General features: G+C 33.4%; 1 protein-coding gene across 1 annotated transcript in view; it reads right to left on the reverse strand.

Moving 5' to 3' along the window:
- Positions 1–27,432, reverse strand: part of LOC115884414 (out at first protein) — a 241,385-nt gene that overhangs the window by 210,940 nt on the left and 3,013 nt on the right. The gene's annotated exons all lie outside the window — the stretch shown is intronic.

The following is a 27,432-nucleotide window of genomic DNA, read 5'->3' on the forward strand; positions in this document are numbered from 1 at the left end:
ATTTGAAGGAATTACTGAACGCAAATGGTCTCGACAACAAAACTGAATATATTGAGCTTACATCGTTATGTATGAAGCAAAATTGTTTTCAATTTAATAACAACTTTTTGAACAGCGGGAAGGTAATCCATTGTCTCCATTTTTGGCTAATTTATTCATAAGCAGGTTTGAAGTGGAGGCTAAGAATCAGTTTGAGTATTTTCCAAGAGTATGGTTTAGGTATGTGGATGATATTTTTGCTGTTTTTGACACACATTCAGACACTATAATAATTTTATTTCTAAGTTATATAATCGTTTTCCTTCCATTAAATTTACGCATGAAATTGAGAACGACAGATTACCATTTCTAGATGTATTAGTTATTAGAAATACTAATAACTGCCTGGAATTTGATATCTATAGGAAAAATACCACCACACGCAGATATATTCCTAATGAATCACATCATAGTGTTGAACATAAAATGGCTAGTTTAAATTTCTTAGTTCATAGATTACTTAGTTTCCCACTTTCCAACGAAATATATGAAATAGAAAGAGATTACATTAGGAATGTAGCTGAGTGTAATAGATATTCTTCTTCACTAGTTGATAAATTAATTACAAAACGTAGGTATAGGTTAATGATTTCTGAAAATTCGACTTTTCAAGTGGAGAAAGATACGTCTAAATATTTTTCAAACCCGTTTGATAGAGAGTTATCCCGTGGTCTAAAAGGAATTTTTAAGAATGTCAATTATAAACTTGTGTATAGTGCTAATAATAAATTACAACAATTATTAGGTAACCCAAAGGATAAAACACCTCCACTGAAAAGGTCGGGTATTTATGAAATTTTTTGTAAAGATTGTAATCAGAAATATGTTGGGCAAACTAGAAGATCAATATTAACTAGATTTAAAGAACATTTAGCTCAGATAAGATATGGTAGACCGGATAAATCTTGCGTTGCCGAACATATTATTGACAAAGAACATTGTATAGATCTTAATAATTTAAAATTAATTAAACAAGTCTCAAATTACAGGCAATTAGATGCATATGAAAGCATCAGAATTAATAAATGTAAAGATAGTATGAACAGAGATAACGGTCCAATTCCTTAAAGTTCTTTGTTCCTACTACTCTAGTAGCGGAAATCTAACTGTTACGCTCAGTGGGCTCTGACTCGGTTGGCTAGATTTTGCCACGCCCACTCGGTGCCCACTGAGCGAGTATATAAACGCTCAACTTGTAGATTGTACTTTAGTTTATAATCATCTGCTGATGATGCTACCATGGTTAACGAAACGCGCGTCCAGTGTAAAAGTAAAAGTGTTTTGGTGTATTGTGGTGATTTAGTGTTTTTATTTTGTTGTGTAACACCAAAGATTCCAACCCTCAACTGTAATCTAGGGAGACAGTGTTTACAAAACTCGACCAACCATTTTCGACAACATGAGAGAAATAATTGTAGCTGCTTCTCGAAGTAGAACTCCAGATAGGCCATTTAAAATGAAAAGATATTTTGAAAAGACAATCATTTTACGCAGTTCACAGGAACGGAAGCATTTTGAGCATTTGATTTCATCTACCTAATTTTTGTCACATAATTATAGGTTTATATCTAGTTTTAATTCTGTAATAATTAAAATATGTTTTAAACGTTTAAATAAAAATAAAAAATCTCTTTATTACCGTTGAGTATTTTACTCTTCATAAAAATCTTCATAAAAAAAGTTAATAGTTGGTACGAAAAATGGACTACCCCGTATATATAATCATGTTATTTCGCACGAGGTGTCAGGGCTAAATTTGTTGACTTCAAAACAGTTTTATTTTTGAACCGGATGTTAAGCGTCACAAAAACACGAATATATCAAAGCGAACACTTTCAAATGTGTCAAGTTTGAAGGGCAAATATTCAGGCTAAATTAATATAGTCACCATGAGGTATTTTGAACGACAGCTGTTTTTTTTTATTTTCAGATTTTTTTTGATATAGATGTATTCATTACGAATAAAAAAATATCTAGTACTTTGTCTTGTATGTGTGGCTGTGACTGATATGTGTTATTATACCATTAAAAAGTAAGAGTATACAAATAAACAAAAAAAATAAGAAAAAACTATTTTATAAAAACAAATTAAAACAAAAAAAGATACAATGCTGTACGCACGAAGCCTTTTATAATTAAAAGATTCATTTAACTCTGGAATTAAACCGTTTTACTGCGATGTTTCCTTGATTAAAAGTTTCAATTTTAAAGGCACACGCTCGTGTCGCCGGGTAACCGATTACAGCTCCGGTTGATCGAGCGGCCGCTCGAAAATAAAATAGAAAAAATAAATTCGATAGAAAACAAACCGTTTTCAGTTCCACATCAGAATTAAACGCGTAGGCGTCTTTAGATGTCGCAAGTAATGCCGCTGAATTATTTACGTCATGTCAATTAGTTTGAAGCTAATTATTAATGTTTATTTACAACCACATATGTAATACTGACATTAATGACTTAAAAAATTTTAGTGTCAAATTATCTACATTTCTTCCCTCTTCGATTTCCCTCGCCCATTTCCCTCATCTATTTCCCTCACCTATTTCCCTCACTCAGTTATTTTTATTTCTCGCCTCCTACAGACCTACTATAAGCGCAATCTAAAACAATGAAAAGAAATATTTAAAAACAGAAAAAGAAAACATTTAAAAAAAAGCCTTACTTTAATAGGAAGGAATTCTTGAGGTGCTTTCGTGAGAAAATCCTCCAAGTTTTGCCTGGTAAAAATGCTAGAATTCTTTGGCTTAAAACCTACATTCTGGCGTTATAAAAAAGCGACGAGTTTGTGATATTTTGATATGTCAGTCTTTTCACTTAATTCTAGCATTGTCCGTATCATGCTGTACGTGGCCCAAAGAGTAGAAGGCTTTTTCTGCTTTGCCATGTCGCTAAAATATGCCGTCAAGACTGTCTTCGAAGCAATATTCTTAGCATTTCTTTCGGCACACCATATTTCGTACACTTTCAATGCTATTTCATATCGCCCCCTACTTTTCTCTGGAAGTAAACTGGCTTCTGCTCGTCTTGCAGCTTCTGTAAGTTTTGGTGGTGTACCAATATTAAAGTAGTCTTCATTATCTTTCCGACAACATTCTGGCTTTCTATGTTATATAAATTCGAAAATGCGAACGAGAAATTCAAAACTGTCACTTAGTTGTTTGTTTTGCTGTTGAAGGTTTGCGCCATAACAACCACTGGTACCGGTAACTACAGATATGGAAATACCAAAACAGAAAACGATAAATTTTCGCATATTTTGCTCTCAACACGAACAGCAGAGGCTGAGATAGGTACCAAAACTGTAGTTGTTAAAACAATGCAAGGAACTCCACAAGGTGGAGTGACCTCCCCCCTACTGTGGAGCTTGGTAGTGGATGAACTACTGGAAGAACTAACTCTAGCGGGAATACACTGCATAGGGTACGCAGATGACATAGTCATCATTGCACGGGGGAAACATGAAGGCACCCTGTGTGATATTATCCAAAGAGGACTCCGCATCGCTGAAAGATGGTGCAGGACTGTCGGGCTGAGTATTAACTCAGATAGAACCGCAGTAGTGACATTCACCAGAAAGCGAAGTTTGAAAAACTTGAAAAGAATCCATCTAGATGGAAAGGAAATACTGCCATCACAGGAAGTGAAATGTCTGGGAATAACCCTGGATAGTAAACTTCTCTGGAACAGGCATATTAAGAACATTACCAGCAAAGCCACAAAGGCTCTCATGATATGCAGAAGACTGGCGGGAAATAGGTGGGGCTGCGCCCCTAACATTTTGCGCTGGATGTATACCATGATAGTAAGACCCATGATTACTTATGGAGCAGTTGCTTGGTTTAAAAACTAGAGCAACGTACAGCAAGGCAAAACCTGTGCAAAGTACAGAAACTGGCATGTATCTGCATCACAGGTGCCATGAGAACATGTCCAACAGCAGCAATGGAGGTCATTCTAGACCTAACACCACTGCACATTGTCGTCGGTAGTTATGCCAATGCGACAATGATTAGAATGGTTACTGACGGAAACAGTACTGGGAGAATATTCAGGTCAGGGGCTTGGAACACCCTCAAAAAGAAAATTCCACTTCTCCAACTCCCAGTGGATGACATACCAATAATTTACAACTTTGAGAAACACCTCACTGTAGTATTGAGTAATAAAAAGGATTGGAAGAAAGAAACGCTTACTCAGCATATAAAAGACCATACCATTACGTGGTATACTGATGCCTCCAAAACCAAAGCAGGGACAGGGATAGGAGTATTTGGGCCGAAAACTGAATACTCCGAACCAATGGGCACCTACCCCAGTATCCTTCAGGCTGAAATTTGCGCTATCGAAAGATGCGTACAATTTATCTTAGATAGGAACTATCGAAAACAGGAAATTGCCATCCTATCCGATAGTCAAGCAGCACTTAACGCGATCAACTCAGTAACCATCAATTCGATGTTGGTCAAAGAATGCCTAGAGAAGCTCAACAAATTAGGTAAAGAAAATAAAGACCTCCTACTCTAGATGCCTGCTCACCAAGGGATAGAAGGCAATGAAAAAGCAAATGATCTAGCTAGAAAAGGAGCGAACACTCCACTAACTGGACCAGAACCGTTCTGTTTTCCAAACGGGAACCAACTGAAAGCGGAACTGAAGAATCTGGAAGACTCCATCCGTAACTTGGAATGGGCGTCCTCCAACGGTCTAAGACACTCGAAAAAGTTCCTTAGAACTTATGACCGACAAAAATCAAAGGTTTTCCTTGATTTAAGTAAAAACAATCTTCGGATTGTCACGGGGTTTCTAACAGGACACTGTCTCCTCAACGAACACCTCAGTAGGCTGAAGCTGAGAAACAACGGCGAATGCAGATTCTGTGGGGAAAATGGGGAAACACCAGAACACCTTATCACTGACTACGCCGAGACGACGACCATTCGTGCCATGAACCTTGGTACGTCTGATGTCGAGGATGGAGAGCTGGCCTCTGTGGAGCCGTCTCAGATACTGGCTTTTCTTAAAGCCCTGAGACTGTATGAGTTATAACTCGTTATAACTCAAGAAAGGGGAACACACAATAGATCTATAAGGTCGCGGTGATTAACTCCCTTCCTAAACATTCTACATTCTAACGATTCCTAGCGGATAATTTTAGAACTTGAAAATAGTTTCGAACGAATTTTCTTGGGCGACTTACCTATAAATCATCATCATTTTCAGCTTATTCAACCATTTCCAATTATGGTGTAGCCTCCCTCACATATTTAGATACTCCCTTTGTAGTTGGGTCCATTATTGTCTATTGTTGGCTATGCGGGCCCAAGTTATCCCTACTAATTTCCTAATATCATTGTCCCATCTCAGCTTCGGGCTTCTTCTAGGTCTCTTAATTGCTTGTGCGTACCATGCTGTACTTTTTGTGGTCCATCTGTTGTGCATCCTTCCTGCCCATTGCCACTTGAGGGATTTGATTCTGTGGATGATATCTATTACCTGGGTCTTTTGTCGAATCCACTCTATTCTTTTACCTGTCTCTCTTGGTTATTCCCAGCATATTTCGTTCCATTGAGCGTTGTGCGACCTGCAGTTTCCCTATGATGTCCGTTTTAGACCTATAAATATTACACCTTAAGTTATAACATTAACAGTTCACGAGTTACAGCCGACATCCAGTATTATTGGATCACCCTGTGTTGAACTTTAAACACAAGCTTTTATATCATTAAACGATTCATTTAAATCTCAAATTCAATTAAAGAAGTTTTCTGTCCAGAATTAGAATTAAATACGTAGGCGTTTTATACGTCGAAAATAACGTTAATGAATTATTTATATCAGTAAAGTACGTACTTACTTTCATGCTTTGTCACTGTGAAGTTTTTGTGTATATTTAGAACTAAAAGCTTTTCCACTGTTCATTATTTAATAAAACACAAATTCTATGGATTACTATATAATATTATAAACGTCTTCTTTTTACTAAAGAACTAATTTATTTCTTGATTACAGTACCAGCGGAAATATATTTCAGTTTTATTTATGACATTTATCACTCAAATTCTTAACAGCGACATTTTTAGTTATATGAAATCTTTAGTAAATGTGGTGTTGACCGTTCTTCTCTGTTAAACAAATAATAGAGTAGTTATAAATAAACAAAAGTTCTTTATAACAAAACATGTTTTCTATAATCTGTCTATCCTATCAATTATCTATAAAATTAATACCGATAGATTTAATTATGTAAAAGTTTTATAAATAAATATAGTTGTAACATGTATATAACACAATATAGTACCAATATTAATACAAATGCTTTACAATATTCGCTCTAACAAATAGAGGATTTACTAATTGAATTCTAGATATTTTACTTTTTGCGACCTAAAAAAATAATCTAATTTTCAGTTCAAATGACATTTAGCGGTTATCAGATTATATTGGATAATAGCGGCTATTTTTTATAGCATTTAAAAAATATCAGTTCACAATTTATTCGATTATGATAGTAATTTCCTCGTTTATATTAAAATTGACAAAATACGGTTACGATATGAACTTATTTTAAAATTTATTGTGTGTTTTTATAGTTAGACGTTGATAAAACATTGTACAGGATGGTCGGAATTGGTCTGTTTTAACAGAGAAAACCTATTTCCTGACTAGATAGAGCAAAACCGACACAGATGTCATGGGCTCGATTTCTGAGACACGTTTAATGGCATAAACCGCCTATTGATATTTTCACTGCCAACTGAGATACGGAGTCTTTTTGAATTTTTTACCATTTTGAAAATTGACCATAACTTTTTTATTTTGCGGAATAATAAAATTCTGTAAAGACGTTCTTAAGGCACTTTTTTAAGAACAATCCAGTGGCACAATGCGTTTTTTTCTATGCTTGCTCTTTTTGTCAGAAATAATAAAAAATATAATTTTTTAAATGGAAATCATAGTTGGCTATGAACTTAAAAAAATCTGGCGTTTAACCATTTCGAACGATATAAAGTTATGGGTACTTATTTCTAAGAATGAGAGAAATATTTGGTTTTTCACCTTTGTATCAATGTGTGCTTTGATTTTGTGTGGACCTAGTTGTCTAATTATTTTTTATCGCAATTTAATATTCTATATTATTATTTGTCTGCATAATTAAAGAGACTTTTGAATAGGTAAATTAACATTCTATATTAGTTTTAGTAATTACAATTGGAATCGATACAATAAACAAAGAACAAAGCTAAAAAACGTATTTTTTGAGGGACGAATATAGTTTTCTAAAAAAATCATCTAAGATGTTCAAACTGAGCACCTCCTTATTGAATACATAACAAACAGCTTTTGCGCACAGAGTTACAGCAATTTATAAGGCGTAAGGCGCAAACTGGTGTAATAAGTCCAAAAGCTTGCCTAGTAGCCTTCTGCAATTCTTCTCTCGTCCCAATGGTTCTTCCCTTATATGTAAAGTCTTTTAATTTCCCCTATTAAAAAGTCGAAAGAAGTTAAATATTACAGGACCTAGCAGGCCAAGATATGGGGCTCTTTGTTCTAATCCGATTCTCTCTAAATTCTCCATTTAATGGCGTTTTAATTGTAATTGGTAAAACTAATATAGAATGTTGAGTTATATTTTCAAAAGTCTTTAATTTTGCGGATAAATAATAATACAGAATATTAAATAACGATAAGAAATAATTAGGCAACTAGGTCAACACAAAATCAATGCCCGCTTCGATACAAAGATAAAAAACCCTAATATTTCTCTCATTCTTAGAAATAAATACCCATAACTTATATCGTTGGAAAGGGTTAAGCATCAGCATGTTTTTAAGTTCATAGCCAACTATGATTTCCATTTAAATAATTATATTTTTTATTATTTCTGACCAAAAGAGCAAGTATAGAAAAAAACTGACTACGCCACTGGATTGTGCTTAAAAAAGTGCCTTAAGAACGTCTTTACAGAATTTTATTATTCCGCGAAATAAAAAAATTATAGGCAATTTTCAAAATGGTAAAAAATTCAAAAAGACCCCGTATCTCAGTTGGCAGTGAAAATATCAACAGGCGGTTTATGACATTAAACGTGTCTCAGAAATCGAGCCCATGACATCTACGTCGGTTTTGCTCTATCTAGTCAGGAAATAGATTTTCTCTGTTAAAACAGACCAATTTCGACCACGCTGTACAGTACACGCGAGTTAAATCCATTAAGATACTCGTGTGGTTACACAGCTCGTGCTATGCACTCGTTGTGCAACTTTCACACGCGTATTTTAATGATGCTGTTAACTCACTTGTATCGTAAATATCTATTATTTCATAAAAAATAAAAATGATCTTGAACTAGTTACAAGACTGTCGACGTTCTACAGCTCTATTTTCCGTTCGTACAACGCGGCAAATCAACGAAACACGTAACGGCTCATTTAATATGGAAATATGTCCTAGATTCGGAATAGAGCAGCAAAGGGAGACGAGTCGGCTGAAAGGCACCGGAGCGAACGTTAACGGATCCGTTATTCAAATATCCGATAACGGCACGAAATTGATTTATAGGCCCGAGTTGATTTATACGTTCGCAGATAACGTATTTTTCGGGCTTTATGGATATTGAGGGGGAATAAGCCGGCATGCGACGCGCCAGAGGAGCCTATTGGACAGGTCGGAAATGGATTTTTTTGCCTGATTGATTAGTCTAATAAGTCAAGGGCTTTTTCATTTCCGAATATTGGAGGTCACTCGTCTCGTTTATTTAAAATTATTTTGATTTGATCTTTTTTGAAAGGGAATTTGTCCAGCAGAATACCCTCTCGTTATAATAATATCTGTCTCGTAACCCTAGATCATATATACTTAAGGTAGGATTTCCTAACTGCGTCGAAACGTATGCGTTCGACGCATGCGATAAACACGAGGTACTGGTTCAGTGCAATTATGTACAACTGATTTCCTCTGTGGGCATCTGACGCTTCAGTGTCCGGTTAAATCGCATGCGGTTATCGCATGACTGCCCTCGAGAGGAGTCTAGACGCACATGCTTTGCGTGTTCATAGTGAAAAGTATACGGAATGTGTATGCGTTCTTTTTTTATGAATATTTTATAATAAAAACAAACATATCTACAGTAGAAAAATCAACTGTAATAAAACATAAAATGTTACAATTTTAGCCTGAAGGGCATGAGCAACTAATAGAGTTCATAGCTGAACACCCTGCTATTTATGACAACGGACAAAAAGATTATAAAGATCTACAAATACGGGAGAACATATGGAAACATATTTCTGAAAAACTAAAGAACAGGTTTGTATCAATCAAATAAATTTACAATATTCTCCATGTTCAAAACCACACACGCTTTAGAATATCAAAATTTGGTACAACAAATTTGCATAGTAACTAAAACATTTTTTTCCAGAACATTATTTTAATATGAAACGCTGATAGAAAAACACAACCTGGTGCGTTTGCCGCCGCGCGTTCAACGCATCGAAAAACGCACACGTCAGACGCATGCGTCTCGACGCAGTTAGGAAATCCTACCTTTTACGTGAATGCATAGACGTCATACGATTATCATTAAAAACGATGTCTTCAACATCACGACATACCATTTTCAAACCTTTTTTGTTGCACTTTTGAAACGTTCAATAGGTTTAGAATTAGAATTTAGAATGAGTGGGAGGGGGGTTAATCACTTCGACCTTACAGATCCATTGTGTCCCCCTTTCTTGAATCATAACTCATCATACAGTCCCAGGGCTTTGACAAAAGCCAGTATCTGGGACGGTTTTATAGAGGGTAGTTCTCCATCTCCAATATCAGTCGTACCAAAATTCATGGCACGAATGGTTGTCGTCTCGGTGCACTCAGTGATGAGTTGTACTGGTGTTTCCCCATCTTCCCCACAGAATCTGCATTCGCCGTTTCTTCTTAGTTTCAATCTACTGAGGTGTTCATTGAGGAGACAGTGTCCTGTTAAAAACCCCGTGACAATCCGAAGATTGTTCTTACTCAGACCCAGGAAGATCTGTGATTTTTCTTGATCATAAGCCCTCAGAAACTTCTTCGAGTGTCTTAGACCATTGCAAGATTTCCATTCCAGGTTGCGGATGGAATCTTCCAAGTTCTTGAGTTCCGCCTTGAGTTGGTTACCACTTGGAAAGCAGAACGGTTCTGGTCCAGTTAGTGGAGTGTTCGCTCCTTTCCTAGCTAGATTATTTGCTTTTTCATTGCCTTCTATCCCTTGGTGAGCAGGCACCCAGTGTAGGAGGAGGTTTTCTTTGCCTAATTTATTATCAATAGGTTTGTCTTTCTCGAGGACCTTACCTTGCACATGCGCATTAAAAGTTGCAGTATTTGCAAATAATCGCAATTTTATACGGTTTAGAAAGTACACATTTTTTATTGTTATCATAATCTTGTCATAATCATGTTACAATCTTATTGCCATTATGTAACGACCCTTGTTTTTCGCGTTTTTTATTTTAAAAATTGTATTAACTACCCTTTTATCGATCGCTTTTATATAGTCAAGGATGCAAGTGTGTTCAGTGAGAAGTTAATTTTAAGTTTGTGCAATTATATCTCTATATCTATTTTTTTTGTTGGACTTTTTAAATAGGCATTCGTAAAAATGACTAAGTAATGTTTGGTGTGTGGAAATTCTAATATAAACTCCCCGAATTATCTTTTCATAGGCCAGTAAAGTATTCAGTTGTTCTTTTATTTATATTATATTACCACACTTCCTAAAAATATTGATTTTTCAAGAATATTGATATTCGTTCGGATACGCTAAATGTATTTTTTATAAAATTTAATTTTTTGTGTGACAGTCAATTTATACAGCATATTCAATTTATTGTTGAAATTGTAACGTTTTTAGTTCGTTACATGTTTTCTTTATATATGATATATATGATGTCTGGCGTATCGTCATCGGAATCCGTATCGTTCAGGCCTGATAATTTATTTGGCACGCTTGGCGTAATTTTTACGTTCCCTAGTCGCCAACCCTGTTATCGTTTCACTGTTCTGTGGAGGCGCGCGCTGTCAAGATCCTCTCAAGGCGCCTCTCTGCGTTTTAACCTCACTTTGTTTTTGGCCGGTTTGCGGCACGGTTGCAAATCCTGCTTTTAGAAATGGCAATTTAAATCTTGCTGCAAAATCTGAATCAGCTGCCATTTCGAAGCTACAGGTAAAGATGAGTTATTATCTTTTATAGATTCGATATTATTATTGAATCTTTTTAAGGTAGAGTTTTGGATTGACCCACCTTAACTCGTATTTGTATTTTGCTGACACGTTGGTGTACTTTTGCTGTTGTCCTCGAGAATGTTAAATGGAAGAAAGGACAGTTCTTTTGTTTATTATTGAGCCCTCGGAAGTGTTTCGAGGTAGGTTTATTTTGTTTATTAGACCTTGTTTGGTTTTTTAAACAAGAGTTTCGTATTTTTAGGGTCTTATGGACGGACTGGGTCCAAGGTTATTTCCTAGGTTATGGTCCAAGGTACGGGTAGTGTTCCCTTGTACCATTATCCTATGTACGGATGTCCTGTGGACGAGTGTCCCCAGTAGGAATGATTTTTCTTACATATAAAGTGCCCCAGGGTGGATGTGGCTTGAGCCTCATGCTGCTTCGTTCCCATCTATAAGCTAGTTAGTAGTTATGGCTGTATCACTTCATGGTGTCCTCATTCTGGCCTCTTTTGTTGTATTGGATGGCCGAGTACAGAGATGCGAGACCACCTCACGCTGTTACTGTTTGAAGCAAGATTACATAAAGAACAGCTAAGTGTAGATTTAAGTTCTAGTTTTACATTTAACATCTAAAAAATTTTCAGTCTTAAACAATAACGTACATCTTAAGTAATATCGTACAGACTATGTTTAGTGGTTAGATTGTTAAGAACATTCATGTCGATTTAATATTTAAAATATAATTTAGATCTTAGGTTTCATTGCATTACGTCTTGTAATGGTATTACTTTTATAGATATTATTATTGCACTATTTTAACAGATGAATAACCAAACATAGATTCTAGAATCTACGGGTTGCAACATCTTCGATTTAACATCATATATAATATATCAAATTAATTAAAGTAATGCTACATTTCATATATTCTCTTAAACTTTACATGTCTTGTATTTTATCATAGTTGTTTTCATAGATATTTAGTACAACTCTTAACACCACTTTCTTTGACATATAACCACTATATATTTACTAGAACTCTACAATGTCATGTACCAGCAAAGAACATCATGAATAAATATAGTCATTAGTTTTAAGTAATATACAACTGTGTTTTCTTTCTCTGTACATGCCTGGCGCCCAATATCTATATTTTTTTGTTTATTGTTATTGATTAGTTTTCTCTCTAGTAAAATACCTTACCCACGACTGCTCTCCGATGAAAAGCTGCCGTTCGCAGTGGTAATGTTTATAAAAAACGCTACAAAATATATATGCCTTTTACAAATTAAATTTTTAAAATTAATATTCAAATTTGACGTGTGGACGATAGGTCCTCGACAAGGATAGACAGAGTATAAACACCGCGTGTACAACAAAGAAAGAAGATAAATATATGTTTACGACAGTTTCCATAGTGATTTACTTATCCACATAAGTATATGATCTACTCGACTCGATTCGTAACGCTGGTATTCCACTACAAAAAGTTGTGAGATCTCACGTACAACGAAGTCAGTCATTTTCTTTGAATAAAAGTAAAAAAAAAATCAAATTGACGTATTTAAATTCTTTGACAAGTAGTACATAAAATCAAAAATGCAAGAAAAATATATAATTAGTTAATTTTAAGTGAATCTCATAAAAGCATTTTAGCGTTAATTAAAAGTTAAAAGTTATTCCATTATTTCCCTTTATTTTTCATCAGTTGTAGATTAAATAATAAATAACATAAAATAAGTTCAGTAAAGACTGACAAATCCACAAATTTGAAATCAAATTCAAATGTGTCAACGAATCGTCGAATAGAACTGTCAAAGATCCTCCGAAGTGACCACCTCCGTCTAACATGGATAGCATTATACCCCTTTAATATTTTTATTCAAAGGTCTACTAACAGAGCATTGTAAGCGGAATATGCATCTAAGCTATCGGGATTGACAAAGCCATGTGTAGATTTTGTATATCTTAAGGAGAAACAACATAGCCTATTTTATATCAGTGCGATAACCTGAAGACAGGATAATGTAAGAGAGGAAAAGGTCGTAGTGAAACATGGCAACAGCAGCCTCAGAAATCTAATCAAGGTTAAGATCGCAAATTTCAACGCAAATAACCATAAATTGACCGGCTGGTACTGAACAGGCTGTGGTAATGACCTTAAAGGAATTAATAGCGCCACTCTAACTACTAAAACTATGTCAGCAACAAATCCAAAGCGTCCAAACACACGCTAGAACATACAAACTCGACACGCTTCGACCATACAGCGCCATAATTTTTAACTTTTGCATACGATCCATAAATTGGGGTGTACAACTAACGGCTGCTAGCGCTACGACCGGTCGTATTTTACTCTTGCGGCGCTGCGAAAGTGCAAAATTATTATTTGTAATTAATATGGCATGCCGAAATAATAACTCACTGTTAAAATGCTCGACGCCCTTATTCGTTCTAGTCGCCGCACGCTTGATTTATATTTACGGCGGAAGGTCGGTTTCTTGTCCGTGCTCGGCTGCTAATTCCGTTGATTTTATTAACGAAATTGTGAGGAAGGCTTCAGTTTTACACTGATAATTTGTTTATTTTAATTTATTCGGTAAAACATGTCTTTAGGTGAGACTGGTTAGAATCGACGATCAAATAAATTATTTAAATAAAAAATTAAGGAAGGAGCATATTATTGCAAAGCGAGATTACTATGGTTGACTTAAATTCCGGTTAATCAATGCTGTTCTAACCAGATACGCTAATAAAATACCTAAGTAAAATCGTCCTAACTAGTTCTGTCAAGTAGTAAATAAAAGCGGAAATGCAAGGAAAAAAATAGTTAATTTCACAATGTTTCACAAGAAATGACTACAATTTTTGATTTTTAAATGTCAGCCTCGGTATTTTTTTACATTATTTTATAGAAAATAACATTTTCAATCATGTGTCAACTTTTGACGCTTTCGCATATAGATTATTTGAAATTGTAATGAAAATGAAATTGTAAACAAATTTTGAAAACTCTCCAAATATTGGCTCTCTTGTTAATTTTACAGCGAATTCGTATATCAGGGGTTTTAAAGATCTGCGTATGCTAAATATGCCAAATTAGAACAAGTTTAGACAAACCGATTTTAAGTAATTTAAGAAAAACTGAACATACAAAACAAGACAAATGTCAACATACTATAAGTTGTCAACTTATTGTTGCGGACCTGTATGGACTCAGCCTAACCCGTTCTAATATGTCCCGCCCACATATAACCTGGAATCGCATTAAAGAAGAGACACCGTAGTGACTCATCGAACGTTCGAGAACATTCGAGTTCCACTGGGATGGCGGCGTACATACCAGACCATTCTAAGTCTTCTCTATGCACCTAATGATCTAATGGACTATTCGAGAACTGTTTAGCTGTGGGTATATAATCCGTGGCCTGTGCAAAGGAGGGATAGAACCTAACCTAACAGTTCGGTCGACGCGTACAGTTGCTGCGCTAAATTAAAAATAAATTCCTTTTAGATAAATAGTAAATAAGTTGTCAATAGTTCTTTAAGTAGTTTTATCGTTATTGTGTTGTTACTTAGTGTAAAATAAATTGTGTTTAAATAAATTAGACTTTCTATCTACACGGAACCGACGAAAAACGTACCACTATTATTTTGTCATGTCTACAGGGGCGGGAAAGTGAAATAGCAAAAGGGGTTCCACCGTTTCCATGGAAATTTCAAATTAAATAGTTTCAGCCCTAGTCGCTAGGTAGTAGTGCAATTAATTTTTAGGTTAAGAAGTTGCTACTAGTTGTTGCCAGATGGCGTTAAATCAGATTTTTTTTCTAGTTTCCATAGTTCCCAACGGCCATTGCCATACTATTATCAAATTGTCAAAAAAGATTGTCGTTGTCATAACGCCAATCATATTGTTATCAACGATGTATTTGAACAGCCGTTAAACGGTAGCCTACTAAAATGCCGTTAATAGATATTGTGACGTCGTTCATGTCGGCGGAAAGTAATGCCTAACCTTAAGCATTTCGCAAGAGCACCTGTGGGTCAGTGTCTGAGGCTATCGCTTCGTAAGCGAATGGTTCGTGGTTCAAATCTCACGCCGACCAAGACTTTTTTATATATTTTTTGCTTATAGCGTGATCTTATTGCATTGGTTTCACTCTTCTTGGTTGGATTGGTTTAGTTATTTGGCGGGTTGGTTAGCGTGGTTATTTGGAGGGTGTTAATTCATTGGTTAGTTGGTTATTTGGTAGGGTTGGTTGATTTTTACTAATTTATATTTGTTTTTTATATTTTTTATCAGTGTCGAGGTTAGTTGCGTTGGTTAAGTTGGTTATTTGGATGGGTGGATAGAGTTGGTTAGTCCTTATAAAATTCCTATATTTCATAAAGCCGTCAAGTGCGTCACATCAACGACGTCATACCTATTAACGGCATTTTAGTAAGCTACCGTTTAACGGCAGTTTAAGTACAGCCTATTATCAAATGAGTATCAAAATTATTTTCAAAGTATAATTTTTATTATGTGTTTTTAAGCTTTAAATTAGATTTGTTAATATTGTGTAAAAAATTATAAAATAAATTCTTAAATTCAGACCCTCACAATAGATGGCGCCACTAACATGGTAAGTAAGGCACTTTCCTTTCTTTTTCTTGGTATATTCTTTGATGTCTACGCTATTACGTTATAATTCCTAAGGTTAATGTGCCCGAAATGCATTTTTGTAATTTTAAACTATTTCAAATAAGGCAAAAGCCTAACGTTTAGGACAAGTTTAGGATACACAATGTGACATTCACAAAATCATAGATTGAAAACTTAAGGTACGTTGGCATTTGCTTGGGTTTGCATTTTCACCTGTTCAATTATTAAAAATCGGCTTGTCGAAAATTGTTCAAATTTTTCATGGGCATTCAACATACGCAGACGTTTAAAAACTCTATTTATCACTGAGCTGTAAAATTAATAGAGCTAATATTTGGACGGTTCGAACTTTGCTGACATGCACTTGTAAAAAAATTATTACACTTTCTAATTTAAAATGAATCTATGCCAACGACCCAGACGGAAATCAGCAAGCGTAAATTGTAAATTCGAGATCAATCACGCTCGGCAAGGAGGAGAGCGGAATAATGAAACCCGAACTGAACTGAACTGGTTCACAGTTAACTTGGTCACGGCGCGCCGCCCAAGACCCTGCGGACGTTTCGAATAGAACGAGAATACCGGCGGTTTCCTAACTAAGTTAAATCAAGCGTCTCTTCAATCGACAGCTTTGATACTCGCTCTTCGCCATTGTGCCGAATTATGTATGCGGTTTAATAATGGTGCGGAGGGAATAGAATAAATTCTGTTTATTATTAGAGTAATGAAAGATTTTATACATATGTGATATTTTGAATTAGTTTTTATAGAAGTAGACAAAACTGTTACTGTTGTCTAAAATAAACAGCTTTATTAATTGTGTGACGAAGGCTTTTATAAATTTTACATAAATTCTTACAGAAGTAGAAAAAACTGTTATTTCTAAATAACACTTGGAACTGTTGCTGTTATTCAAAATAAACAACTTTACTAAGAGAATAACGAAGGTCTTTGTAGATGTGAAATCATTTTGTTTTTGATATGGAAGGGAAACCTGGGTGCCGTATCGCTGACACATGAATACATTAAACAAGTTGCAACAGAGACACCTTAGAAAACTCTTAAAAATCTAATGGTAACACCATGTCTCAAACGTACCTTCAAAAAGCTAGCTGCGAGACCGTTGATTACAAAATCCCGCTTAAGATAAAATATATATATACAGGGTGTTTCAAAACAAATGCGAAAAACTTCAGGGGGTGATTCCTTGTTCAAAATAAAGGGTAGTTTGCTTCATAAACGTTGGGTCAAAAGTCAACCATTAGGGAGATATCGCGGTACAAAGATGGCGGAAAAATACTGTTTTTATTTTTTATCTTGAAAACGAAAAGAGATAGACTAATGAAATTTCATGGAAGCATTACTGTTATGAAAACACTTTCTGGTAATTTTTTCACTTTTTTAAAATGAGTGGAACGGGTTGAAATAAACTACCCCTATCATTTTTGTTAACGAAATTTAAGTTAAAACGCTTAGTTTGTTCAGAAACTTTTTTATCTCTTGTGTTTTTTTGATAAAACTCACCGATTTGAAATTAAAAAATAAAATGTAAAGCATTACATGTCAGGACAAAAAACATTTTTAAAATAAGAATCTAGTGATAATAACGATAATAATAATAATCTAAATAATAACGTATTGCAGTAGAGTAATGTAAAATAAAATAATATTAGAAACATCCTAAAAAGTGAAAGCGGCCGACTAGATTTTTTCTTAAAAAAATTACAGCAGCCCACTAGATTCTTTATCTAAAAATGTTTTTTGTCCTGACATGTAATGCTTTACATTTTATTTTTTAATTTCAAATCGGTGAGTTTTATCAAAAAAAACACAAGAGATAAAAAAGTTTCTAAACAAACTAAGCTATCCAAATTAATTTTTTTGCATGTGTTTGATAATATTTTTCTTTAAATTTCGTTAACAAGAATTATAGGGGTAGTTTATTTCAACCCCTTCCACTCATTTTAAAAAAAGTGAAAAAATTACCAGAAAGTATGTTTTCATAATAGTAATGCTTCCATAAAATTTCATTAGTCTATCTCTTTTCGTTTTCAAGATAAAAAATAAAAACATTATTTTTCCGCCATATTTGTACCGCCATATCTCCCCAATGGTTGACTTTTCACCCAACGTTTATAAAGCAAACTACCTTTTATTTTGGACAAGGACTCACCCCCTGAAGTTTTTCGCATTTGTTTCGAAACACCCTGTATATCTACAACAGACATCTTTATTAAAAATGAAATAAAGGTCTTTTTATATGTAAAAATTTAATTAATTCTTACAGAAATTGGAAAAACTGTTATTTCTAAATAATAGTTGGAATATGTCGACGAACTAAAATAAAAAAATATATGGACGAAGGTCTTCATAGATGTGAAATTTTGAACTAAATCTCTTACAGAAATCTAAAAAACTATAGTTATTTCTAAATAATAGTTGGCAAATTCTTGATAGAAAACAAACATCTTTATTAAGAGAGTGACGAATTTTGAATGAATTCTTACAGAAGTAGAAAAAACTGTTATCTCTAAATAATAGTTAAAACTGTTACTGTTATTAAAACAAACAGCTTTATTAAAAGAGTGACGAAGGTTTTTATAGATGTGCAATTTTGAAACAACTTCATCATTTCTTTCAGACGTGGTCAAAACTGTTATTTCTAAATAACAGTTATTATGACTATTACTTAAAATAAAAAGCTTTATTAAAGGTTACAAAGATCTTTATAAATGTAAAACTTTTAATGAAAGTTTAACATTTGAAAAATTGAAAATAGAACTTGAATCAATTCATACAGAGTTGGGAATAACTCTTATTTCTAAATACCAGTTTGCCTGTAAATGTTACCTAAAACAAATAGCAAAATGGAGAGAATGACGTAGGTCTTTACAGATGTGACATTGTGAATCAATTCTCGCTGAGGTCGGCAAAACTATTATTTCTAAATAACAGTTGGACTGTTACTGTTATTGAAAACAAATATATTTTTATAAAGAAAGCGACAAAAGTGTTTATAAGAATGAAATATTTTAATAATTCTTACAGACGTGTGCAAAACTGGTACTTCTAAATAACAGTTAATTTATTACTGTTATTTAAAATAAATGATTTATTAAGAGTGACGACGATCTTATATATGAGAAATTTTGAATTAATTATTACAGAGGTTAAAAAAACTGGTATTTACTTTTACATTCTTTGACAAAAAGTTGTTTAGAATTGGCCCATCCAAAAGAGGTATAGATTAAGATTTTAAAGTAAAAATGTAATAATTAATTAATTAATAATTGGTTAACACCGTAATTGGTTAAAGAATACAATGCTTATATTTTCAACACTCTCAAATTAAGAAAATTTAAGAGAAAATTGATATTTTAATTTCATAAATATAGATATTCCTACAACCTAACAATCTACTTTCATATTTCTATTTCAATTGCCCTTAAAGGAAGTCATATAAAATTTCTTATTCACTTTAATATACTCAAAATGCAGTACCGTACAATTCCGTAATATTAGAACAGATTTTTTCAAGGAAAATAGTTGCTCTCTCTGCACGAAAGCGTACTTATCTCAATAGGATATACTTAGCGGCAGGGAAATGGAAAATTGCAACTCCATTGGAAAATTTCCTGCGAAATTGAATAAAAGGAAATATTCCGATGTGCAGCAGCGGCACACGTCTGAAAGATTGTTTTGTGCATATTGTCAAACGAGGGAAAAAAGAAAATAAAAATGCGCTAGAAAGCTAAAATGGAGCTGAAAAATATTCTATTGTATAAAATATTAAACTTTTTTTGAAATGCTACCAGGAAATATTAAATTATAAGTAAATATAATTAGTAAAAACTCTAGGGACACGGCACAACGGGAATTGTTACCTTTTCGATAAGTTATAAGATAATCAAGGTTATCTCATAACTTATCGAAAAGGTAAAAACACAAAAATTAAACAGACTGTTTACTGAAAGTAAATAATTATAATATATTATGTTCTGCTTATAATTATTTAGGTAAATCTTTAATTAGATATATTGGAATAATAAGTCTACTTCCAATTGGATGAAATTCCAAAAATCAATAAAAGTCCAGTATAAAAAAGGGTTAAAAAAATTTACAATAATATATTTTTAATTAAACGCATAGCTCTCATTTATTACCGTTTGTTGTAAAATGTATTTGAATAATTCAGTATTTAAACAGGCAGTAAGCTGGAAACATTTATTTTAAACAAACATTATAACAAAAAATTGTGCAAAAAATAATTCATGCATTTATGAAATTTGAAAGAGTATAAATTTATATAAAAAAGTTTAATGGTAAAGGACAGCATTGATATTTATTGAATTTTATTATGCGGTATAATATTAATTTAATGTTATGCAATATGCAACGAAATAAAGCAAAAGTTTTTAAAGCTCGAATAACATTTTTGATATCAAATTAAATTTTCAAATAAACATTTGCTTTGTTCATGTATTTTTTGAAAAACTTTGATATTTAATATTTATTATTATAAAGAGCTTACAAAACATACTAACTAATGATAATAATCTCACAATATCATATTGCATGCACGTGTTTTTGATACATCGATAGGCTTTAAAAATAAATAAAAAATAAAAATACCCATGTTGGATTAATAGATGTATAGAGGGGAAGAATTATTGCTCTCATTGAACAAGAAATGCCCCAAAGAGACGTAACAGAGATAGTAGGCGTTACCCAGGGTGTTGGAATTATATATAATTACTTGGAAATAGGAACTCTCAAGAACAGGCCTAGACAAAGTCGTCAAAGAGTCAAAACTGAACAACAAGACCGCTTTGTGTGCCAAATTGCTAGAAGAAATTCCAATGTTTCTTATCCAGAGCTTCAAAGACAACTTCTAGCAGCGACAAATGTGAACGTTTCAGTTGAAACCATAACAAAAATGCTTCGTCCTCGAGGGTTGTACAGTAGGAGAGAGTTACGGGTCCCACAATTATCTCGGCAAAATAAAATTGACCGGCTAAATTGGTGCCTTCAACATCAAAACTGGACAAGTGAGAATTGGCAAAATGTTCTTTTTTCGGATGAGACCAGAATTGGCCTAAGATCAGATGGCCATCGAATTCAGGTTCTCAGAGCACCAAGAAGACGAGCGACTCCAGATTGCCAAATCTGTACCAAAATATAAAGGAGGAATTGTAATGTTCCCGGGAGGTATTTATACTGGGAGAGCAAAAACGTCATTGTTTCTACTTTAACAGTGTTTAACTACAACAAAATTTAACGGGTCGGAGGTGTGTTGATTTAGTGCTAGAACCAATCGTTAGGCTTTGAAGAGCTGCTTGGTGATAATTTTAAATTCCTGCACGATAATACCATACCAGCAATATAACAAAAAAAAATACCATACCAGCAATATAACAAGTAATATTACAATCAGTCATCCGTACTACGGATGTCAATCCCGAAAGGTTTCCAAAATCCCGGGATTTTCGAGATTTCAACGAATCCCGGGATTTAATGCCGGGTTTAAAATTATCAACGAAATACCGGATATCATAAAAAAATTAATAGGAAATATAACAAAACACGAAAATTAACAAAAAACTCTTTAAAAAAATCATATGAACACCAAACAAATTTTAGCAAACAAATTATACGAGCCCTAACAACTATATGTTGGGACAAGGTCTTTTATTGCAATAAAAAATAGTAATTTGTTAAAACGACTCAATTTATTTTGTTTATTATTCTAAATTCAAACATTACAATATGATCTAGACAATTTTACTATATTTTTATAACTTTGCAAACAAATCACTTTTGATAATAGCTTATTTTGCCAAAATCAAGCCAAATTTGCTGACAACTATATATTGGGACAGCACAATAAGAAATTTGTTTAATATTGAGTTACATCACCTTTCGCCTTAACAACTGCCTGAACTCTTAATGGCATTGTATTTACCAAAAATTGGCACATTTGACGAAAAAAATTATCCCAAATTTCCTGCAGTTTTGTCCGCAAATCAAAAATTGTTCGTTGAGGGTGGTTTTTTAAATATTGCTTCATTTTATGCCACACAGTTTCTATAACATTGAGGTCCGGACTACTTGCAGGATAGGATAGAACTTTTATATTATTATTACCGAACCAATTTTTAGTTGATTTTGCTGAATGGCACGATGCTCCATCTTGTTGAAAAATATAGTCTTCGTTTGGAAACAATTCTTGAGATCTAGGCAAAAGTGAGGTCTCAAGTATATGTTGATATTTTTGGGTTAACAGTGCCATCTATAAAATTTAATTTGCCCAAACCTCTTGCTGACATGCAACCTCAAACCATAATCCCCTTAGGAAATTTAACAACCCTCTTTAAGCAATCTTTATGAAAGGCTTCTGCTTTATTTCGTATTATTCTTTTTCGATTATCTCCAACGCAAACATCAAATTTAGACTCATCGCTAAATATGACCTTATTCCAATCATTTTTTGTCCACGATAATTTAGATTTTGCCCAATTGTAGCGATTTTTCTTTTGAATTTCTGTCAGTAGCGGTTTTTCTTTGGCCTAAATAAGGATTTGTATCAATAATCTTCAGGTAATTGATTATCCACACAAAATAAAGTTTACCTTGTAAAACCCCATACCGCATTTATGGATATATTTTCTGTAACATTCTCTTGATATATTTAATCCAGTTACAGTATTCCATTTAACTGTTACTTCGCGAAGAGTACTTCTTCTAGCAGACTTTTTACTTCTAGCAAATTTTTACTAAATTTCGTGAATCTCTTTGAGATCCAACTTTTGGCCTTCCCGAACTTTCACTCTAACGCCTACACTGGCAGATTCTTCGTATTTTTTTTTATTATATTAAAGACCTTGGTTTTTGGAATACTTAAATCACATCGGAAATTTTTCGAATTATTTTTCCCGTACTGTAGTGACAAATGATAATTTCGCGTAGTTTTTGATTTGTAGCTTTTCCACGGACCATTACTTTAGATTAAATTAACAAAATTGAAAATTAAAAAAATTAAAATTACTTACAGTAAGTCTCACTACTCAAAGTATCGAGTCACTTACAAGCTGTCAATGCTAAAGTAAACAGTTTGCGACATTTATGACGTTTATAGCAAAGCCGCCTATGATATTAATTATTTAAAAATACTTGTCCCAACATTTAGTTGTCAGGCAAATTTGTTCTTTTATGAATCCGCAACTCAAAATCCGCTACTGTAAATATGGATTGATTTACAAATTCATATTGACTACCACCATTTGAAAATAATTCAATTTCTTGGGTAATAATGTCGGACAATCGCTTCTTATTACTTCTTTTGGTTTTTATCGGCTTTGAAGATTGTTGTAATGCTTTCTGCAATTTAACCTTTAAAGGTTCGTTATCTTCTCTTGTCAGAAGTTCGGCAATGGGAAGCTCATCCTCTTTGCTGTCGTTGCTGGTTCCTCTTCTACAAGTATCTGATGAATTGTCGTGCTCTAGTCTGATTAAAAGCTTTTCTATCTCTGATTTAATCAGGGAAATATTAAGTTATTTAGTTCCGAAATTAAGCAATTTACTCTATGGCACGAAAAATCGGTATTTATATAATCCAATCCCGGGATTTTTCAAGGCAAATTTTCTTCCGGGATCCCGGGATTGACATCCCTAATCCGTATTAACAAGATTGCCTGTCAAAACCCTCACTTCCTTCACTGTTAGGAGTACAACGTTCGCCGGGTCAGATAATATTTTAGTAATAGAGAGTGGTATCTATCTTTGTAAGTTGCTTGTTTTTTTCCTGGAAGTGACTTTAAGGCAAATTACATCGCACAGTAAGAACGAAAACACTTATTTATTTACTCCCACTCGCATATTGAAAGTAGAATCAACTATACGTAATTTATATTCAAAGTAGGGGACGGTTCAGAAATCGAGACGAACTCACAACGATATTTTGTCCTGTCATTTACGAAGTGTGGGATTAAACCCAGACTCTAGCTGGCCGTTTCCAAATTAGCGGTCATTTGAATTGGGTTTTGCTCTGCCCGCATAGCAGACGCGTTTATCACCGAGATAGGGGTGTCAGAGGACGGAAATGATATGGTATATTATGATTGGATAGCTTTGAGTGAGGAATAACCCTGTAATTATTTCGTATGAGTACTTACAACTAGACAGCTAATATAAAATATATTTCATTTTCATAGTATCGAAGGTAATAAAGTTAAAATATCAAATTGGTGAGAATCTTATACTGAAAAATTATGAATATTAATTTAATATAAAGGGAATCGTATGAAATAGTATCACATAGTGTATAAAATCCCATTACTACTAACAACAAGAGAATCATAAATGGATAAGTTATGAACTGTCTTCGAAATTACTAGATCTATACAGGGTGGTCCGAACTGTATTCCGGAAACTTCGGCAGCATATTCTGCAGATAAAAATAAGTAAAAAAGTTCGTATAAATGTATGTACTAAAACGCTTAATTTTGGAGATACAGGGTGTCGAAGTTTCACTTTTATTTCAATTTTTTTCAAATAATTTCTGAAGTAATGTCAATATTTGAATGAAAATTAGTGTCTGAAAGTTTTTTGACGCGAGAAATTTGATTTTGATGTCAATATGATACCTACTTGAAGAGGGCGCTACCTACATATTTTTAACTGGTTTGAAGAGTATTAACTTTTCGCCCGTACCTGTATAAAACTACTGAATAAAAAAATATACATTTACGATGTTTTTTACGTAGAAAAAGTCCCTCGGTAAAAATCGCTACGTGTAATGGTTCTCAAGATATTTTGAATCCAAATTATCAATGCCTGTCGTCAATGACATAAATTAAACATATGTTTACTAAATACCGTATGATCGAAAAAAACGGCGTCCAGTTGGCTGGGAAATGGCAATCGATGACATTTTTCATATAAATTTGCTTATAAAGCAGCTATCATTTCATAGCCATCGCTGACGCCGTTTTTTCGATCATACGGTAGTTATTAGATTGGAATCATAAATTTGAAATGTTTTTGTGCCAAAAGTTCAACAGAAACTGTTTTATCATCATTTTTTCGAAGAAAAATTTATGATTAATTTAAAAAATAAAATTTTTCCAAATTTATCGTTTCGGTCTAATACCTATCTACTCGGCATGTTTATTTTTTGTCAATAATGCATTGACTACTTCCATTCTAAATATCTTGAGAACGGTTACTCGTAGCGATTTTTACTAAGAGACATTTTTTACGTAAAAAAGTACGGACGAAATGTTATTACTCTTCAAAACAGTTAAAACACATGTAGGTGGTGCCCCCTACAAATATGAGTCATATTGACATCAAAATCAAATTTCTCATGTCAAAAAACTCCCAGACACCAATTTTCATCTAAATATTGACGTTACTTCAGAAATTATTTGGAAAAAATTGAAATAAAAATGAAATTTCTGCACCCTGTATCTTCGAAACTAAGCATTTTAGAACATACATTTATACGAACTTTTTTACTCATTTTTACCTGCAGAATATGCTGCCGAAGTTTCCGGAATATAGTTAGGACCACCTTGTATATAAAAATACATTAAATAATGCATTTGTGAAATTTAAACTATTATACAGGTGATTTAAGAACAAAAAATTATACAAAAATATAACTCTAACATCATTAAACACTAAACACGTAAATGAGGAATAAGAAAGATATAATATAATTGAAACAATTAGTGTAATTATTACACAATTTCAAATATAGCTGTGTATGAACATAGCAAAGTGAAAGGGGATATTTCATATCATTAACGAAGTTTTGCCCCCCTTTGACCTCAAATATTAGTTACACAGTAAAGCTAGACGATATATTTTCGTGTGTGTATAGCATACCAACTGATGAAGCTAATAACAGAAGCAATTTAATCCACTAAATATCAAAAAGCAATGATAATACGGTTTTATAAAATAGTTATATTAAATAAAAAAGTGAAGAACAAAAAATTTTTCTTTTATACTTTTAGTTACATTTTATTAGATACTAGCGTGTACCCGCGACTTCGTTTGCGTCGAATTAATCATTTGTAATGGTGATGATAAAGCAAAGCAAGAATTTCCATTAACATACAAACTGGATAAAATCTTCTCACATTTATGTCAGCATGAGAAAAACAATATGGCGATTTTACTATATAACTTGGTAATATTTGAGGGGTAGTTTCATCTCGTTGGAACTTGACTTTCGAAAAATCCGTTTGCCAAAAATAAGCTTTTTGCGTCAAGCAGTTTAAGCAGAATCGTGGTTAATCAATTACCCAACTTTTTGGAACACCCTGTATGATTTTTTAAAAAATTTCAGAATATGTAAAAAACAAAATAAATTATGCGTGTCCAAGCGTTTTCCCGAAAGACTAACCGTTTTTTAAATAACAAATATTGTAATATTTGAGGGGCGTTTTCACCCTCTTGGAATTTGAGATTCGAGAAACCCCTCCTCGTCAAGCAGTTTAAGCAGAATCGTGATTACTCAATGGTCATATTTTATGAAACACCCTCTATAAATTTTTAAAAACCTTAAAATATGTAAAGCAACAAAATAAAATATGCGTGTTTAAGGGTTTTTCCGAAAAACTCACCGGTTTGGTTAAATAAAAAATATTCTAATATTTGATGGGCGGTTTCACCCCCTTAGAATTCGAGTTTCGCAAAATCCCTTCTTATCGGACCTCTACACCCCAAAAGTCAATCCGTTTTACAAAAATCAGCTTTTTACGTCAAGCGCTTTAAGCGGGATCATGATTAATCAATGACCAGATTTTTCGAAACACCCTGTATACATTTTTAAAAAATCTTAAAATATGTAAAAAAACAAAATAAAATATACGTGTTTAAGCGTTTTTTCGGAAACTTGACCGTTTTTTAAATAAAAAATATTGTAATATTTGAGAGGTGGTTTCACCCCTTTGGAACTGGAATTTCGAAAAATCCCTTCTTATTGAACCTGTCCACCCTAGAATAAACCTGTATGCCAAAATTGAGCTTCTTACGTTGAGTGGTTTGAGCAGGATCATGATTAATCAGTGAGTCACTTAAGGATTTTATATATTAGTATAGATTGTAATTTCTTTTTAATATCATATTAATTAGATTGATAATATAGTTTACTAAACTGTATCTATAAAAAATCTCCATTATGAATTTATAAAATTAAGTAGATATTAAATACAAAATAGAGGTAAATTACCGATTGTTTTCTGTTTCCAAACGACTTTGGGTACAAAAAAATCGAAAAGTATTGATAGAATAATGCTAATGTATATCTCTATGAATTATTAATAATATTTGTATGCCTAAATGGATAATAAACAGGTATTAGGCCAAATAACTGCCCTGTTTTGTTTAGAAACTCAAATGGATAGCGATTAATTCTAGTAGATTAAACACATACATATACAGGTAAATGCTTTTATCAATTATTTAACGTTTGGCCGCGTTTATCCCTTTTTTCCTTTCTATATATTTAATGGATCAGGGAAAAAATTCAAAAA

Source organism: Sitophilus oryzae, unplaced genomic scaffold (assembly GCF_002938485.1).
Source record: "Sitophilus oryzae breed Bouriz unplaced genomic scaffold, Soryzae_2.0 scaffold_247_pilon_pilon, whole genome shotgun sequence".
NCBI lineage: Eukaryota > Metazoa > Arthropoda > Insecta > Coleoptera > Curculionidae > Sitophilus > Sitophilus oryzae.